At 36.4% G+C, this 21,089-nt stretch overlaps 2 long non-coding RNA genes across 2 annotated transcripts in view; one reads left to right on the top strand and one right to left on the bottom strand.

The window, feature by feature from the left end:
* Positions 1-12,953: 12,953 nt before the first annotated feature.
* LOC108364239 (uncharacterized) lies at positions 12,954-21,083 on the bottom strand. The gene is made up of 2 exons (XR_001847736.1): positions 20,682-21,083; positions 12,954-13,496 (listed from the first exon to the last, which is right to left on the bottom strand). It is a non-coding gene; the product is annotated as an uncharacterized LOC108364239 (long non-coding RNA).
* LOC108364238 (uncharacterized) overlaps positions 18,637-21,089 on the top strand; it is a 15,114-nt gene continuing 12,661 nt past the window's right edge. Inside the window, exon 1 of the long non-coding RNA XR_001847735.1 lies at positions 18,637-18,649. This is a non-coding gene — a long non-coding RNA (uncharacterized LOC108364238). The remainder of the gene's footprint in view (positions 18,650-21,089) is intronic.

The raw sequence follows: 21,089 nt of genomic DNA, 5'->3' as shown, positions 1-21,089 counted from the left end.
CAAATTCTGCAAGGTTTAACCTAAAATGCAGAGATTTTAAAGAGAATCTAAAAAATTAATAAAGTGCAAGATTGAAGTTGCTAAAAATAACGCTTTAGAAACTTTAGATGCACTGAAATTTTCTGGTACTTTCACAAAAATCGCCATTTTTTAACACTTTCGCTATTAATTCTTTATTATAAATCATATATTTTGCAATTTAATACAATAAAACCATGTTTCTTGTCGAAAAATTGAATATTGAGAAAATTTACTGTTTTACGGTTTATTTTATCCTCCCCTTCTGCCTGTTGTTAGTGTTTAGTGTTGGACAATTTTTGCTCTTAAAATTAAGAAAATTATGTCGAGAAAAAATAAAACTACTCAAAAACGCGAATAAGTGGTAGATTTCAGACCTTGTGGGGTAGATGTGGTAGATGCTCAAAAAAGTGCAGATCTACCACAATGTGGTAGAAGTCCGATCACTGGTCTGCATACCAAATTTCAAGTACATTTGACTTATGGTTTGGTTCTGAAGTTATGGTTGACAAAAAAATTCACGCCTATTGGATGTGCCACACCCTCTTTTCCAAACTCAAATATATATACCCTTTTATAAGCTCCTACCATATATATGAGTGCATACCAAATTTCAGGTTCATGTGGCTTATAGTGCGCCACGCCCACTTTTACAAACTCATTTATATATACCCTACTATAAGCACCTAACATATGTATGACTGAATAACACATTTCAAGTTCATATGACTTATAGCTTCAGATTTATAGCTGATAAATGTTCCACGCCTATTGGATGTGCCACGCCCACTTTTACAAACTAATTTATATATATGTACTTTACTCTAAACACCTCCGATTTACATATATGTCTGCATACCAAATTTTAAGCTCATGTGTCTTTGGTTAAAAAATTTGACGCCTATGGGAGGTGCCACGCCCCTTGTCGAATCCCAATTTTTTTCTCCCTATTATAGGCGCAGGTGTCATGGCAATACTCTATAAAAAATTCCGGTCGATTCTGTCCGTCCGTTTAGGCTGCAACCTGGCACATACATACATACATACTTCACAAATATATAGGAGACTAGCAAAGCACCCGACGTCGTTCGGGGTAAACAAATCAAAATACAAAACAGTAATACAAATATTCAGATCAGCATAATTTAAAGGAGACAAACTATTTTCTTTGTTTACATTAAGGCATCCTTAGGAGCCATACTTTTGGCTTTATCGTGCTGTAACTAATATATATTGATCATCACTTGTACTACAAAATTTTGTTCCATTATTAATATTAGATACATTAAGCTAACGATCAAATTTCTAAATTAAAATTATTCTACTACGGTACATTCCGTTTAGCTGCCTATTCGATTAGCTGTTTTATTTAGCTGCAATTTTCTAGTATAATGCTTAATTCGGAAGGAGTTTTATTCATTATGAACGAAACTTTTTCGTTTAACAGCATCGCGAGATTAAAAAATGATTTAATCTTTCCATTTCAAAATTATCTAAAGACGGTAAGGTTCCAAAAAAAAATACACAGTTTTAAATATACGAGTTATGTAATAGATAAATATATATATGTATATCCCCCTTTCACAAACCCATTTATATATACTTTACTCTGAACACCTCCCATAGATACCCATGTATGAATACCAAATTTCAAGTTCATGTGACTTATGATGGTTCCCAATTTATGGCTGATTAAAAACTCCACGCCTACGGGATATGCCACGCCCCCTTTTATAAACTCATGTATATATACCCTGCAATAAGCAGCTACTATAAGCTCCTACCATAGATATGTCTGCATACCAAATTTAAACTTAATGCGACTTATGGTTTTGAAGTTATAGCTGATAAAAATTTTCACGCCTGTGGGATTTGCCACGCCATCTTTTACAAACTTATTTATATTTATCTTCTTATAAGTACCTACCATAGCTACACCTGCATACCAAATTTCAAGTTCGTGCGACTTATGGTCCTGAGGATATACTTGATAAAAAATTCCACGCCTATGGGATGTGCCACGCCCCCTTTTACGAACTCGTTTATATATACCCTCCCATAAGCACCTACCATTGATATGTCTGCATACCAAATTTCAAGTTCATGTGACTTAAGGTTCCGAAGTTATAGCTGGTAAAAAATTCCACGCCTATGAGATGGGCCACCCCCCTTTTACAAACTCTTTTATATATTCCCTCCTATAAGCACCTACCATTAAAATGTCTGCCAACCAAATTTCAAGTTCGTGTGACTTATGGTTCCGAAGATATAAATTCCATACCATAAGCGCCTACCATAGACAAGCACCTACCATTGATATGTCTGCATACCAAATTTCAAGTTCGTGGGACTTATGGTTCCGAAGTTATAGCTGATAAAGGATTCCACGCCTATAGGATGCGCCACGCCCCCTTTTACAAACTCATTTATATAAACCCTCATATAAGCACCTACTATTGATATGTCTTCATACCAAATTTCAAGTTCATGGGGCTTATGGTTCCGAAGTTATAGCTGATAAAATATTCCACGCCTATGGGATGTGCCACGCCCCCTTTTACAAACTCGTTTATATATACCCTCGTATAAGCACCTACTATTGATATGCCTGCATACCAAATTTCAAGTTCATGTGACTTAAGGTTCCGAAGTTATAGCTGGTAAAAAATTCCACGCCTATGAGATGGGCCACCCCCCTTTTACAAACTCTTTTATATATTCCCTCCTATAAGCACCTACCATTAAAATGTCTGCCAACCAAATTTCGAGTTCGTGTGACTTATGGTTCCGAAGATATAAATGCCATACTATAAGCGCCTACCATAGACATGCCTGCATACCAAATTTCAAGTTCTTGGGACTTATGGTTCCGAAGTTATAGCTGATAAGTCTGCGTACCAATTTTCAATTTCATGTGGCATATTTTTCCGAAGTTAGAGCTGACAAAATATTCCGCGCCTATGGGATGTGCCACGCCACCTTTTACAAACTCGTCTATATATACCCTAATATAAGAACCTACCATTGATATGTCTGCATATCAAGTTTCAAGTTCGTGTGACATATGGTTCCGTAGATATAGCTGATAAAAAATTCCACGCCTATGGGACGTGCCACGCCCCTTTTACAAACTCCTTTTACAAACTCATTTATATAAACCCTCATATAAGCGCCTACTATTGATATGTCTTCATACCAAATTTCAAGCTCATGGGGCTTATGGTTCAGAAGTTATAGCTGATAAAATATTCCACGCCTATGGGATGTGCCACGCCCCCTTTTACTAACTTGTTTATATACACCCTTCCATAAGCACCTACCATATATATGTCTGCGAATTAAATTTCAAGTTCGAGGGACTTATGGTTCCGAAGTTATAGATGATAAAACTTATTTATATAGACCTTATTATAAGCACCTACCAAACAAGTATATAACTGCATACCAAATTTAAAGTTGATGCCACATATGGTTCCGGAGTTATAGCTGATAAACCTTTCAACGAATATCGGATATGACAGGCCTCCTTTCACAAACTCGTTTATATATACCCTCCTATAAACACCTACCATTGATATGTCTGCATATCAAATTTCAAGTTCGTGGGACTTATGGTTNCCATACTATAAGTGCCTACCATAGACATGCCTGCATACCAAATTTCAAGTTCTTGGGACTTATGGTTCCGAAGTTATGGACCTTTTATAAGCACCTACCATAGATAAGTAGATAAGTCTGCGTACCAATTTTCAATTTCATGGGGAATATATTTCCGAAGTTGTAGCTGACAAAATGTTCCACGCCTATGGGATGAGCCACGCCGGCTTTTACAAACTCGTTTATATATACCCTCGTACAAGCACCTACCATTGATATGTCTGCATACCAAATTTTAAGTTCGTGGAACTTATGGTTCCGAAGTTATAGCTGATAAAGGATTCCACGCCTATAGGATGCGCCACGTCCCCTTTTACAAACTCAGTTATATAAACCTTCATATAACCACCTACTATTGCTATGCCTTCATACAAAATTTCAAGTTCATGGGGCTTATGGTTCCGAAGTTATAGCTGATAAAATATTCCACGCCTATGGGATGTGCCACACCCCTTTTACAAACTCGTTTATATATACCCTCGTATAAGCATCTACCATTGATATGTCTGCATACCAAATTTCAAGTTCGTGTGACTTATGGTTACGAAGTTATAGCTGATAAAATATTCCGCGCTATGGCATGAGCCACGCCTCCTTTTACAAACTCTTTTATATATTCCCTCCTATAAGCACCTACCATTAAAATGTCTGCCAACCAAATTTCAAGTTCGTGTGACTTATGGTTACGAAGTTATAGCTGATAAAATATTCCACGCCTATGGGATGTGCCACGCCCCCTTTTACAAACTCATTTATATATGCCATACTATAAGCGCCTACCATAGACATGCCTGCATACCAAATTTCAAGTTCATAGGACTTATGGTTCCGAAGTTATAGCTAATAAAAAATTCTACGCCTATGGGATGTGCCACGCCCCCTTTTATAAACTCATTTATAAATGCCATACTATAAGCGCCTACAATAGACATGCCTGCATATACCCTCCTATAAACACCTACCATTGATATGTCTGCATACCAAATTTCAAGTTCGTGGAACTTATGGTTCCGAAGTTATAGCTGATAAAGGATTCCACGCCTATGGGATGTGCCACGCCCATACCCTCGTATAAGCACCTACCATTGATATGTCTGCATACCAAATTTCAAGTTCGTGGGACTTATGGTTCCGAAGATATAGCTGATAAAAAATTCCACGCCTATGGGATGTGCCACGCCCCCTTTTACAAACTCGTTTATATACACCCTCCCATAAGCACCTACCATATATGTGTCTGCGAATTAAATTTCAAGTTCGAGGGACTTATGGTTCCGAAGTTATAGATGATAAAACTTATTTATATAGACCTTATTATAAGCACCTACCAAACAAGTATATAACTGCATACCAAATTTAAAGTTGATGCCACATATGGTTCCGGAGTTATAGCTGATAAACCTTTCAACGAATATCGGATATGACAGGCCTCCTTTCACAAACTCGTTTATATATACCCTCCTATAAGCACCTACCATTGATATGTCTGCATATCAAATTTCAAGTTCGTGGGACTTATGGTTCCGAAGTTATAGCTGACAAAGTATTCCACGCCTATAGGATGCGCCACGCCCCCTTTTACAAACTCATTTATATAAACCCTCATATAAGCACCTACTATTGATATGTCTTCATACAAAATTTCATGTTCATGGGGCTTATGGTTCCGAAGTTATAGCTGATAAAATATTCCACGCCTATGGGATGTGCCACGCCCCCTTTTACAAACTCGTTTATATATACCCTCGTATAAGCACCTACCATTGATATGTCTGCATACCAAATTTCAAGTTCGTGTGACTTATGGTTACGAAGTTATAGCTGATAAAAAATTCCGCGCCTATGGATGTGCCACGCTGCCTTTTACAAACTCGTTTATATATACCCTCCTATAAACACCTACCATTGACATGTTTGCATACCAAATTTCAAGTTCGTGTGACTTATGGTTCCGTAGATATAGCTGATAAAAAACTCCACGCCTATGGGATGTGCCAGGCCCATTTTACAAACTCGTTTATATATACCCTCCTATAAGCACCCACCATTGGTATGTCTGCATACCAAATTTCAAGTTCGTGTGACTTATGGTTCCGAATTTATTGCTGATAAAAAATTCAACGCCTATGGGATGTGCCACGCCCCCTTTTACAAACGCATTTATATATGCCATACTATAACGGGACTTATGGTTCCGAAGTTATAGCTGATAAAAATTCCACGCCTATGGGATGTGCCACGCCTCCTTTTAAAAACTCGTTTATATATACCCTATTATAAGCACCTACCATTGATATGTCTGCATACCAAATTTCAAGTTCGTGGGACTTATGGTTCCGAAGTTATAGCTGACAAATTATTCCACGCCTATAGGATGCGCCACGCCCCCTTTTACAAACTCGTTTATATATACCCAACTATAAGCACCTACCATTGATATGTCCGCATACCAAATTTCAAGTTCGTGTGATTTAAGGTTCCGAAGTTATAGGTGATAAAATATTTCACGCCTATGGGATGTGCCACGCCCCCTTCTACAAACTCAGTTATATATACCTACCATTTATATACCATATATATACCAAGTTTCAAGGACATGTGACTTATGGTTCCGAAGTTATGGCTGATTACAAATTTCACGCCTTTGGGAGGTGCCACGCCCCCTTTTAGGATCCCATTTTTTCACCGTATTATAGGCCCAGGAGTCATGGCAATACTCTGTCAAAATTTTGTTCGATTCTGTCCGTCCGTTTAGGCTGCAACGTGGCACATACATACATACTTCCACAAATATATAGAGTAGATATCTATCCTTCCCTTAGCGTAAAATAATTTTTGGGGATATTTCGGCCGTAGGGTCATCTATCGTGTAAGTTTTAAGTCCAAATATATATTTTCAATTGGATAAATTGTATTCTAAATATGAGCCAGATCGGCAAGAAAATGCAGTTTGTAGGAATATTCCGACCCTGGCGCCACTTAGCGAAAGCATTTTAGGTCAGAATATTTCTTTTATAGGTGGTGACAGATGTTCCGAATATGAACCAAATTGGGCTAGGCGTTTAGTTGTTTAGTGACATTTAATGTACCGAAAACTCTATGAAATTGTGAAATCGTGGCGTCTCAGCATTCTTCATTTTTCTGCAACAACAACTAAAAGTTTAAAATTTTGTTAAATCGAAAAACCTTCCACACAGAAGGTCCAAAAGAGTACTTTTTACAGAATTGAAATCGGTTCAGCCGTTTGGTCAGGCATCGCCGTCATACGGAAACATTTAATTTTTATATATACAGATAAAAAAAAATAATGTAAATCCAACTTTCAAACTCTTTACAAATATTTATATTTGCACACTTTTCAATAAGAATTTTTTTTTTTAAATTTCGGTATGCCGTTTTATAATCCACGAACTTTTAGTTTTTAGTTTTAGTTGTTTTTTTTTTATGTGAGTGTAGTGCATTTACCTCCCTATAAAAAATTTCGCGCACATATTTCATGTGTCTGGAAAAAAAATTTCAAATTTTTCAGCGAATTCGCAATTGCACTTCATTGTACTAAAAGTTAATGGGATATAAAAATGCATACTAATTTAAAAAAAAAAAAAATTCTAATTAAAATGTTTGCAAATCAGATGAGAATTTCCAGAATTTTTTAAATTTTAATAAAAAGTTGGAAAGTTTGATTTACATGATTTTTGTTAGATAATGAGCTTTACTTTTATAAAAAATTAATAAAGATTCAACAAGCAAAAGAAAAATAGCCAAAAATTGTTAAAATGTCACAAACGTATTTATTTTTCCGACACTGTACATATTCTCGTAATATAAACCGGATATACTTACATATGTATAGTTTTTTTTCTAGAAATTCTAACTAAAAAGTTTGCCGTTCAGATGAAACTGGTTTTATATATGGTTTTTGTTTAATAATGAACTACAACATACTTTTCTATAAAACAAATAAGCGTTAAACAAAGAAAAGAAAAACAGTCAGAAGTTTTCAAGTTGCCGCGATACTATTTGTTTTTCCGACACAATATACGAGATGAGATTAAATGAAACGTATAATAGGTGTAATATTTATTTAATATAAAAAGTTATGTTTGGTAAATGAAATAAATATGAATGGAATTAATTAAAAAACATATTAAATACATATTCTATGTATTTAATTTTGATTAGGTGTTTATATTTATGAATTTTTTTGTAACATACATACATACAAACTTTGTAGGCAACTGTAGCGATTAAATACGCTGCACAGATACCTACATATGCTCGAATAATCCCGGCTAACCAAAAGGATCCTAAAATACTCTTTTTTGAGCTATAAACCTTCCTATATCGGAACTTTTCCCTCATAAATGAGCTCTTTTATGGAGCCCTAAATGAGCGATTTTTCGTTCTACGCGGGCACGCTGAATGGAGTCTAAAAAATGACTCCGAAAAGACTCCAAAAACGATGAATTCGGTGCATTTTATGACTCTTTTTCAGTGAATTTCGGAGCTCTTTTGGAGCCATATTGGAACGCTTCTAGGAGTCTTTTTAGAGTCATAGTTGAGCATTTTTGTGTTCTTTTTTGACGATTTATCGGAGTCTTTTTGGAGTCATTATCTAACATTTCGTAATACTTGTTTGATGTTTTTTAAACCCCTTTTAATAGAATTAAAACAACTTCTTTTACATTCCAATTTTAATTTTTTAATACTATTTGATATTAAAATATAAGGAATTTTATTAAGTAAAATTATAAATACATATACATTCATACTTTACCGTACATGCATACATACGGTGCACCGCATTCAGACAAGCATATCCCCAAATACCACCGCATAGCCGAAGTCGACATGAAAATGCGGTGGCACACGCATAGTTGCCAACCAGTGTTGCCGCGCCGCCTCAAGAAAGTGTATCCCTGACCAAGCCAAAAATGTATCCAAATGTATCCAATTTTCTTTTTTTTTACATATACATCTCATAATTTGTAAGAAAACCAAACATTTTCATGAAAAAGACATAATTGAACCCATCCTAAGGACTTGGAATACATGTGCATAAAATCAAACATTTGTAATTTCAATTTATAAAGTATATTTTTTGTGCATAAGTATTTTGCAAAGTAAATATAATAAATAGCAAGTACACTCTAAAAAGAGCATGTAAAACTACTACTGAAAAGTATCTATTTTTCAACAAGAATCTGTATAAATATACGTATAAGATGTTCAGTATTTGATTTTGAACTTGGGATCTTTAAAATATACACATAAATACACATATATAGAATGTTTAAAATTGCAAAAATTTTCAAACTACAAATACATTTGAGTAGTCTACTTGCAAAGTGCGCTATGTAAAATTTTTTCGATTCTTAGTTTTTGGCGGATTACGTACCAGTATTTAAAGTAGTTTCATGTCCACTAACAACAGAGTGCAAAATCTTTTTATATTCTGAAAAAATAGCATCAAATGTTAAGTCTTCTTCCAAAAGTCGCTATCATACTTATTTATGAACTTTCAAAAGTATCAATCTTCTGATGAACTTAGAAAGCTGCTTTAGGTCGTATAGACTGTTAATGTTATCTTATGACATGTTATGTTATGTTACAATTTTATAAGGCTCCTATTTATCCAAATTTTCAGGTAATAATAAAAAAGATTCAATTTAAATGTTACTTGTTGTCGTAGTCGCTTTTTCAAATTTATGGCTTTCTATTATAAAATCACATAACGCTGTTTGTAAGTGGACTACTCATTTCCTACTAATAATAAACATTACTTTATTTTAAACATGTTATGTGTAATTTTGCTCTTGCGACAAATTTGGTATGTAAGAGTAAACAGGCAATGATTAATTTTATTACACGGCGTGCGAATTTGCACACATTAAAAGAGGAAACTGGTTACCTCTCCTAATATGCGCAAATAAACAAAAATTGTTTAGAGTGTATTTAAAGTCTTTTCAGTAAAATTCATAAAAGTCTCCTTAAATAAATCAAAGTTAGTTTTTTAAACTACATTGAAATCTTTCTTTTTAAATTAACAAATGAAAATATGTGATATAAAAGAGATTACTACAGAAAGAGTATAATTTACTTTATATACATATGCATATCGTCGTTTAAAGTACAAAACCGCGTATCGTCATTCTGCAAAACCGCGTAACTGACATTTGCTGCCAAAAATTGGATTTGCTCACACAAGCTCTTGGCTCAATCCTCATCCATTCGTCCTGAAATATAATAGCCAGAAATGCGATTGCTTTATAAAAAAGAAATATAATTATTTTTACTCTCTAGAAAATAATTTATGCAACGCCACGAACGCTGTTTAGCTTTTTGTTGATACGCGGTTTTGTACTTTAAACGACGATATGTATATTAAGATCTTTCTTAAAGCATCCTTTAAGCTAATTAAAGCAATTGCGCTTATACTTATTTTGGTAAGATCTCTTCATATGTTCATTGCTTCGTTCACAAAAAATAAAATGCTTTAATTTCACGCTTAAGTAGCGATTCTTTATGTGTTCAGAAAACGTAATGCTTTCTACCATCTTTAATGAAAATCGATTTTTGAACGAAAACAACTTTATAGGAAATATAAAATTTTGGCCTATTTAAAAAAGTATCCACATTTATACTGACCGAAAAAAATAAGTATCCCGCAAAAATTCGTCTAAAAATGTATCCAATTGGATCTATTTAGATCCAAACGGCATCCCTGTTGCCAACTTAGTGCTGTAAGCACTAGATTTAGTGCTTTTTGAAAACTAAAACGCAAAAAACAAATGATTTGGTGCCTAGTGCGCTTTTTAGTGCTTTTTTCTGAACTAAAATTTCTGAATTTATAAGAATCTACAAATTTAAATGCACTTAAATGCAGACCATGATTGATAAAAAGATGAAGTTGCAAACCGCCTTTCTTGCGTTCTTGTTAAATTGTATTCGCGTTGAAAATGCTAGCACGCAGATAAGTTAAGTATTTATTTTTTTATTTTCTTGATTATGGATTGATTACACAGTTCGAAAAATTTTACCTTTTTTTGCCACCTGAGTGCATCGGTTTTTGTAGATTTTTCGGTGCTGAATTCAAATCTGGCTGCAGAATTTCTCTACCACGTCAGAATTTTGAGATATCCTAACCTCTAAGTGTAAAAACACGGTTTTTCGCAATATTTGAGGTTATATTATAAAACAACAAATTTTTCGCTCATTTCTACTTAGGGTATCATTAAGTATAACTCTTCCCTTTTAAAATTCAATTTCGTTTGTTGCGATTCGATTGTTTTTTCTCCAGATGTACCAGTTTTAATGTGCAGTACTTCGTAAGCATTGGTTATTTATTTATACATGTAAATAGTATTTGTTTTGTTACTTGTGTTTACCACAAACTCTTATGAAAAAAGAGTACCCTTTGATTAAAAAAAAAATTGTGTGCTTTTAGTGCGGTAAAACGCTCTTTTTTCCACGGTTTGGTGCTTTTTGAAACTCAAAAGTTGGCAACACTGGCCACACGATGCAGTAACGCCGCTTTGGTCATACATGCCACCGCATACACGAACACGACAAAAAATACGATGGGTACAAATATCGCATTGCTTGCGGTGCTGGACATACTTACACCGCATTGTTTGCGAGTATATTTGAAGTCTCGAAAGAGGCACTGCATCTATTTTATCACTGTTATCTATTTTAAAGTATAGTAATTAATTAATTTTTCTGTAATTACTAATTTTTCTGTAGTTAAGTTTAGCTAATGATTTAACTATAATTTGAAATAGATACATTAGCAGCCCCTAATATGCTATTTTTATTATAGAAATTTATGTGCGCTATGTGTTTTCTGTTGTTTGCTGCAGATACTTAAGAAGTAAGCGTCTTGGCTGCTCACCAAACTGGTCTATAGTTTTATCAATAATCTCAGATTGGTTCTCTGATACAAACTTTCAATGTACGCTTAGAAGACACAATCCTAAAGACAAGGTAATAAACAATTGAACTATACATTTATTTATTACTTTATAGTTCACACCATTTTCGCTCACTGTCGACTGCGTCCATGGGAGCTCGAGCCCGCCTAGGCTCGCCATTTTGTTTTTTGAGACATTAGGCACACTAAGTTCGTAAATCGCTATTTTCGGTTTTTATGTAGTGTAGTGGTAAGCAGTGTGCGCTTCCACTCCGCAACGCCTGGGTTCAAGCCCTGGTCAAAGCAACATCGCAAAAAAATATTGAAAAAAGGTTTTTTCTTAACAGCGGTCGTCTCTCGGCAGGCAATGGCAAACCTCTGAGTGTATTTTTGCCATGGAAAACAGCTTCTCATAAAAATACAATCGCCGTTCGGAGTCGGCGTAAAACTATAGGTCCCTCCACTTTGTGTGACAACATCAAATATTTTGGTTTCTTCTAGTACTAGTATGGGACCACCTCTGAGGTACCATAAAGTACATAAAAATGAAGAATATTCCGACGAATTGATAACCTTTTTCTTTTTTGAAGCCGGTTTAGAAATAGTTAATATACTCTCGAAATACTTTAATATGTTATTTTATTAAAAAAAAGAAAAAAAATATTTTGACCGGATCTGTAATTTTTTTTGCAAATCTATGTACGCTTCAACTAAACATGCAAAATGCGAAACGAATCAGAGCATAAATACGGGTTTTCAAAATATCTCGCCACCTTACGAATAAATTTTTGGCAAACATGTTTCTGCCTACTTAGCCAGTATATGTTAGGTGAATTTTTTTGTAAGCGAGCGACAAAAGAATGCTCAACTCGTGGAAAGTTTTCTTTCAGCTACTTAAGCAACCATGTTGGAATCTGGAAAGAAACATTTGATTAGTTTAACGGAATTTAGATACAAAAACCAATGGACATGAGTAATTATCCGAGGTATTTGCGTAGTACCCATATGTATATGGGGCATTTCACCTCAAGTGACCCAACTTTTGAAATCTATGTCTTCCGATCGGGATGAAATTTGCACCAAGGTTAGTCCTAAAAAATAGTAGTTATGACACAAAATTTCAATGGGATCGGTCAAACACACTCCGAGTTGGAGGGTCTAGAATTTTGACATTTTGGTCAAACGGCCATTTTTTCGGATCCATATAACTAATTACCTATTGTATTTAGAAAATTTTTTCAGGAATGTTTTCGATAGATTTCTCTTCAGTCTTTACAAATTTTATTTGTTTTTAATTAAAATGAATTTTTTTAAATTTTTTTTTGTTAAATAAAAAATAATTTTTATGTTTTTTTTCAAAGGGGTATTTTTTTTTTTTTTTGCTCAAAAGAAAGCTTAGGTATTTTTCTTTAAGAGCTTTGTGGTCGCTTAGTGGGATGCAACTTGTGTATCAATCAAAATTAGCGTTTAGTAACTCGAAACAGCGGTTTTTTTAATTTTTAATATATGACCTATTGTCTTCTTTTTTTCGTATTATTGTGTAAGTGTCTCGGAAACCTGAAAATAAAACTTATATGAGAAGGTATATACAATTACCTTTCCAACGGTATATAACACGCCTAACCAAAGTTTCATACCCTCGATACTGCCATTCCCGTAGTTAAGGATGATTAAGATTTTTCGTAGTCTAACACAGCAGGTACTCGATTTTGTGCATCCAAACTCTTTATTAATAGCTTTGCAGAATTTTGAGTATTAGATTTGCATACCTACTAGCACAATATTTAAAAGGTATGAAGAATATGGGATTTTCCGGTAGCTAAGGATGATTCAGATTTTTCTTTGTACCTAACCACAGCAGATTCGTCCAAACCTTTTCGCAATAGATATTCATACCTACTCGCGCAACCTATAAGTAGCTATAATAAATCAGCTATAGTTTAGTTGAGTTATGAATTACGAATAAGATCACGCATATGTACAACCCTTAATGTTGAGTTATGAATTACGAATAAGATCACGCATATTTACAACCCTTTAGGAGTATCGATTAGTCCGTTTTGGACAAATCACTTTTTTTTTTGTAACACACACATCTCTAAGAAAAATAAAGAAAATTGGATTCTCTGATAAACAGCTTTGAAGGAAAAACACGTGTTTCAGTTTATTCGGTCCTTTAAGTTGCTGTATCCAGATTCTTTTCACCTTGCAGTAAAGAAGCGATCCGGCATTTCATCATCAACGTATTCACCTGGTTGCCAACCAGGACAGTGGTCCTTCGAGCCGGATCGTCTTTATTTGCGAAACATAAGAAATTTCAATACCGACTCCATTTCGAGGGTGCCGTCATTAACCTCAAATGACGTGCCACGCTGCATTACATCGATCACACTGCGTTTATGGATAGTGTTGAATACACACAGTGCCAAAGGAATACGAACATTTCATCACAAATCTTATCGTCCCACTCAAATCGTTCAAGAGGAGCAATTAATGAAACTATCAACTTGTTAAACAAGCTTTCATCGCATAAAGCCCAGGCAGCAACATAAATCAGTTGAGAGGATTCACGTATTATAGAGGTAAGTGGTTTTAAACATATTCTATTGGCAAGAATTTTCATTAGTATGTCTGACGACGATTCAGTGGCTGATAAATCAGTCAAAATTAGTGAACAAGAGCAATTAGTGGCTGAGCAACTTGACTTACTGGAACGATTGCGTCGAGAGCGCCCAAACTTCGATCGAGATGGTCCGAGTCGACATTCTAGGGGGCAATTTATGACTCGTCTTAATCGAATCGCTCAATCCCTGCAGACATTTAATACAAACCATCGCACTTTGGTTCGCTTAAGGTTATCTCGCGAGGATGACTATTTCAAAAGTGATATTTTTGGGGCTTTTCAATCTGAGCATGCAGATACCATCGATCATATCGAAACTGTATTTGATCGACTGTTCCCCGACCGCGATGCAACAACAACAACTCACTCGACTTGTATTTCACCTTCTTCAACAGCCGAAACCACGAACACAATCATACGAGAGTTTCACACAGATTCCTCATTTAGGCCTCCTGAATTAAAAATCGAAAAATTTAATGGTGAGCCTACAGAATGGCCAGCATTTTATGCATTATTCCAGACAATTCACACGAATTCGAAACTTTCAAAACATCAGAAATTCGTGTATCTCAAGTCATTTTTATCTCCAAACGTAACCTCATCCATTGCCCATTTAGATGTTACAGATAACACCTATGACGAAGCCTTGGAAGACCTTAAAGATCGCTATAGCAATGAGCAAGTTTTATTCACTGCGTTCATGAAGAAATTTATGAATTTGCCAATGCATTCCCAACGGGAATCTGCTGACGAATTAAAGTCATTGCACGACTCTGTGCGCGCATGTGTGGTTCAGCTGAAAAATCGGAAGTTCTATACCGAAGAAAACTCAGAGTTTTTCGCATTTCATTTACTTGAAAAACTTTCACCAGTTACGCGTCTCGATTTTGAAAGGCATCGTAAAGAACCGAAGAAAGTTGCAAAACTTCAACCCTTGCTGGATTTTATTAAATCGACTTTTCTCATTGCTGATGCTGCCGCACACACAACCCACAATAGGAGCGTTCCTTATCTCCCAGAAATAGTCAGAAAAAGTCCGAAGTAGTCAGATTTAGTCCAAAAAGCGTTCCTTAACTCGGAAATGACAGCAAAAATGAGAGAGCAACAGTCAGTGAGAGTGACTCTCATCAGTCCGAAGTAGTCAGATTTAGTCAGAAGAATTTTTTCTGGCAAAATCCTGAAAAGTGTCAAACTCAACTGAATTTAAACTAACGGAAATTAACGCTAAAAGTGAGAATAATCTAAAAAGTAAAAGAAATGAATTGAAATTGGAAGGAGGCAAAAAATAATTGATATAGCAAGTGTTTATTGTGCTTGTGCTTGTGTGAATGTGTTTTGTACATACATTTCTGTTTTTATTTGACGTTAATTTTGTTGTTGCCATTCTTTGGACTAAAAATTTGGTTTTTTGCGTTCCTTTACTTTTCCTGTTATTCTCTTTTAGTGAGCGCATTTTGCTTATGCTCTGGCATTTTGACACTTTTCAGATTTTAGTCCAAAAAGATAAGGAATGAACCTAATATTGATTCAAAGTTGTCACATTCAAAGTCAAACAAATCATTTGTTAAGTTACAAGATCGAAAGGATATTCGGAATATGCATGTCTCCAAAAAATCAATAGTTTGTCCAATTGAAACCTGTAGGGGCCCTCACGTTCTCCGTAAATGTCAACAATTTTTACAATGGTCACCGATTGAGCGTAGAGACTTTATAACTCATCAGAAATTGTGTTTTAACTGTCTCGGTCATTCGAAGTCTATGCAGTACTCCAGTAAGCACACTTGTTTCACCTGCGGTGGCAAACATCACACTTTGCTGCATTTTAATAAATCAACTCTCTCATCAGCTGCACCTTTTTGTCCAAGTACAAACATAGGATCAACGTCTTCGAATGAGGGTCATGCACCCACGGTCAGCCCCCAAATCGTAGCAAACAATTTAGTCCATACAAATTCAACGGTTCTTCTTTCGACAGCAATTGTCAAGGTGGTCGACGCTTTCGGTCAACACATACGTCTTCGCGCACTAATCGACAACGGTTCACAACAATCAGTTATAACAGAGCGTGCAGCTCAGCGATTGAAGTTGGAGTTTATTCCATTTTGCATCGGTTACCGTCCAATGGGTGAAAGTCAATACAAAATCGCCGATAAAGGATTAAAGCTCAACATCCACTCTTTCGTCAATCCGGGATTCAATTTCATTTCGAATTTTGCTGTGCTTCCATCAATTACATCTGAGCTGCCCTTGTATACACTGAAGGTCAAATCTTGGCATCATCTTACAAAATTGCGAATGGCGGACCCACATTTTGCGACTCCGGGCCAAATCGACCTGCTATTGGCTGGCGATGTCTATGGTCGAATCATTGAGGAGGGGTTGCGCAGGGGTGAATTTGGGGAGCCTGTCGCTCAGTGCACGAAATTAGGGTGGATATTGTTCGGAGAATTGCTCCAACAAAATCACGTTCATACATTTCCATTAACTGGTTGCTACCATATTTCAACCCTTCAAATCAGCGAATATCTCACAAAATTTCACGATATTGAAGAGGTGCCGCCGATCAAGAGATTGTCTAAAGAAGATGAATGGACTGAAAGGTTTTACGAACAAACTACCACCCGCCAACCAGATGGAAAATTTATGGTACGACTACCATTTAAATCATATTTTGATTCCTCGATCCAATTGGGCTCGTCCTACGATATGGCCCTCAAACGTTTTCAATCGCTGCAACGGCGGTTCATTAGTGACGCAACTTTCAAGAAAGCATATTTTGCAGTCTTTAATGAGTATCAACAGCTGAATCATGTCAAGCTCATTCAACAGCCTAATAAAAAACATTTTTACTTACCTCATCACGCAGTGCTTAAAGAAAGCAGTATAACAACGAAACTTCGTCAGGTGTTTGACGGTTCCGCAAAAACTACAAACGGAAAATCATTAAATGATATTTTGACCACCGGTCCCGCTTTACAAGCTGATTTGGTCTCAATTATTATAAATTGGCGCACGCATAAATATGTTCTTATTGCCGATATCGAAAAAATGTATCGCTGTATACAGATGCATCCAGACGACACTCACTATCAGTACCTCTTGTGGCAAGATGATGAAAACTCGGGCATTAAAACATATGCACTCCAAACCGTCACCTTTGGTATTGCTTCATCCCCATATCAGGCAATTAAAACCATTCAACTGCTAGCCGAACAAGTTAAGGTCTCTTCACCAGCAGTTTACACCGCACTTAGGTCTGAAACTTATGTAGATGATATCACCACAGGAAGCGAAACAATCGAAGAAGCTCTCAAATTAATGAAGGGTCTTATTGAATTGCTTAGAAGTGCCGGGTTTGAGCTCCGCAAATGGGCTAGCAATTCCCCAGAACTTCTTCAACAAATACCCAGCGAATATCGTTATCAAAATACAGTATGTTTATTTAATTCCAGCGAGGATGTAAGGACTCTCGGGTTGGGATGGTCAAGTTTCAACGACTTTTTCACATTCTCCATTAACTTTTCTACTGATAAACGTCTCACTAAGCGTAACGTTGCGTCAACTGTCGCTCGACTTTTTGATCCACTCGGTTGGCTAAATCCATTCATCACCAAGGAAAAGATCTTTCTGAACAAATTATGGGAACAGAAGTTTGACTGGGATGATCTCATACCATCTATCGAACTCCAATTGGAATGGGAGCAAACCATTGATCAACTTCAGCTTATCAAGGCAATCAAAATACCCCGGTGGATCAACACATCGCGTGCCAACAAAAGTAATCAACTTCACGTTTTTTGTGATAGCTCCAACAAGGCTTACGCTGCAGCAATTTATCTGCGCACCATCGAGTCAAACAATCATATTCACGTCAATTTATGTATAGCAAAAAGCAAACTGACACCAACGCGGAAACCGTTGACAACACCTCGTGCCGAGCTATGTGGTGCTGTGTTAGCAGTCAAATTACTTGATTCGGTTAAGCAGTCGTTGAGAATCACCCTGAAAGACATTTTTATGTGGACTGACTCAAGTGTAGTTTTATCATGGATTCAAGGGAATCCAAACAGGTGGGCGGTTTTCGTTTGTAACCGGGTTCACAAAATTCTATCGTCAACTGAAGTTGAACAATGGCATCATGTCTTTTCTCGAGAAAACCCAGCTGACCTCAATAGTCGCGGTTTAACTATTGCCGAATTGCGCAATTCATCACTTTGGTAGCATGGACCACAATTTCTTTCCCTGCCTCAAGCTGAGTGGTCAGCTTCACAATTCGAACTCCACGATGATGATCAAGCTGAACTTCGTGCACGGTTCAAAGCAATAAATATCACCACGAAGGAATTGTGCCGCGCAGATAACCTCATTCAACGGTTTTCAAACTTGAATCGCCTACGTCGTGCTGTCGCATATGCCATTCGTTTTGTGCAACTTGTTCGGTATTCCATCAAGCTCAAATTGCAACGTCCATCAACTGCGACGCGCTCGGTCCCGATAAACCAACTAGTTCAACAAGTCACTCCTCTCACTGTCATCGAAATTCAACATAGCGAAGATTCACTCATTCGCTGGGTTCAAGCAAACGAATTCTCATCTGAGCTCAAAACCATTCGAAGTAAGAAACCAATTCCAAAAACCAGTAAATTGTATAGACTTCATCCGTTCCTCGACGACAGGAATATTCTTCGTGTAAATGGTCGTTTGGCAAATGCATTCATGTCTTTTGAAGAAAAATTTCCAATAATATTGCCATCGAAAAGTCATATTGCAACTTTAATCACAGATTTTTATCATCGCCTAACATTACACGGGGGACCACAAGTCACCATCAACCAAATTCGACACAGCTATTGGATTCTTGATGGGCGTAGATTTGTCCGTAATTTTATTCATAAATGTGTCATTTGCTTCAAAGCTCGTCCGGTTTTATTGCAACAGCAAATGGGCGCTTTGCCCAGCATGCGTGTTAATCACAACTTACGACCATTTGCCTCGACTATTAGTGGACTATGCAGGTCCTTATGACATTCGAGCATCAAAGGGTCGCGGAAAGACTTCATATAAGGGATACGTCGCTGTTTTTACATGTATGTCAACTAGAGCTGTGCACTTGGAGGCCGCAGGTGATCTAACGACGCAAACTTTTCTTCACGCATTCGATCGTTTTATTTCCCGCCGTGGATTTTGTCACGATGTTTTCAGTGACTGTGGAACAAATTTTGTTGGTGCCAACAACGAAAATAAACGGCGTCACTCTGAATTTCTTCAATCTATCAAAGCCGACATTATACCAGCATTAGCAAACCGACACATTCAATGGCATTTTAGCCCACCAGCAGCGCCTCATTTCAATGGCTTGGCTGAAGCTGCCGTCAAATCTATGAAATTTCATTTATCCAGGGTTTTGAAAAATTCAAAACTTACGTTCGAAGAATTTTCAACTGTTTTAGCTCGAATTGAGGCTGTTCTCAATTCGCGGCCGATCTCACCACTCACCGAAAATGCCAACGACTTTAACGCATTGACGCCCGGACATTTTCTTACGGGAAATGTTTTTCTATCACGACCTCAACCGAAATCTGAACTAAACCCAATTAAACGTCATCAATTAATGGAACAAATGGTCCAACATTTTTGGCTGAGATTTAAAGAAGATGTTTTATCAGCAATGCAAATCCGACCAAAATGGCAAGACAAACAACCTAACATAAAGGAAAATGATCTGGTAATCATCAAAGATGATCGGTTTCCAGTCGGTCACTGGCCCATGGGACGTGTCGTTACATTACATCGAGGGAATGACGATCTTATTCGGGTTGTCACAGTAAAAACAGTCACTGGCACGTTTAAACGCCCAATTGTCAAACTCGCCTTAGTACCAAACATTGCTGACTAAAAAGACATCGAATAATATGCCAATCGAATTTGTTTTTAGTCACTTCTTCAGGAACAACCGTATCATAATTCTCCACTAGCAAAGTTATTTTTCATTAACCTATTTAGTTGCCTAGTAAACTCATTCATTGAATTTGGCCACTTAATTTTAGGTAATCTACCCATTATAAATGTTATATCAATATCAAATATATACCACTCTATTCCATCGATTGTACTATCACAACAATGTTGTCATGGCCGGGAGAATGTTGAGTTATGAATTACGAATAAGATCACGCATATGTACAACCCTTAATGTTGAGTTATGAATTACGAATAAGATCACGCATATGTACAACCCTTTAGGAGTATCGATTAGTCCGTTTTGGACACATCACTTTTTTTTTTGTAACACACACATCTCTAAGAAAAATAAAGAAAATTGGATTCTCTGATAAACAGCTTTGAAGGAAAAACACGTGTTTCAGTTTATTCGGTCCTTTAAGTTGCTGTATCCAGATTCTTTTCACCTTGCAGTAAAGAAGCGATCCGGCATTTCATCATCAACGTATTCACCTGGTTGCCAACCAGGACAGCAGTGTATGGTCATTTTGAAGACCACTTTTTTAGAAACAGCGTTAAAATAAAGACTGTGTTATTTACATAATTAATATTTTCAGTAGCTATGGCTCATAAAAAGGCTAAACTTGATAAAGAAATTTTTGCTTCTTTTTGCTTTAATCCCTTCAACAAAAAAAACCACGTTTCTTCAGATACACGACGGCTTTCTGACGGCTTAATATCAAAATTCCCTACGCTATCAAAACGGATGCGAATTTGTGGATCGTGCAGGAAAGAGCTCAGCAAATTGAAGGAATTACCGACTTCGAAAAGTAATGAGCCTTGTGAAGACGTTATTCCAGATAGAGACCATATTGAATCTGAGAAGGATGACCGAATTTCCGATGACGATGGCTCCAACTTTACTGAAGAAAATATGAC

The sequence above is a fragment of the Rhagoletis zephyria genome, unplaced genomic scaffold (genome assembly GCF_001687245.7).
Source record: "Rhagoletis zephyria isolate East Lansing unplaced genomic scaffold, Rhagoletis_zephyria_1.1 Rzeph_scaffold_01503, whole genome shotgun sequence".
NCBI lineage: Eukaryota > Metazoa > Arthropoda > Insecta > Diptera > Tephritidae > Rhagoletis > Rhagoletis zephyria.
Note: the sequence above shows the minus strand (reverse complement) of the source record. Positions and strands in the feature narration are given on the sequence as shown.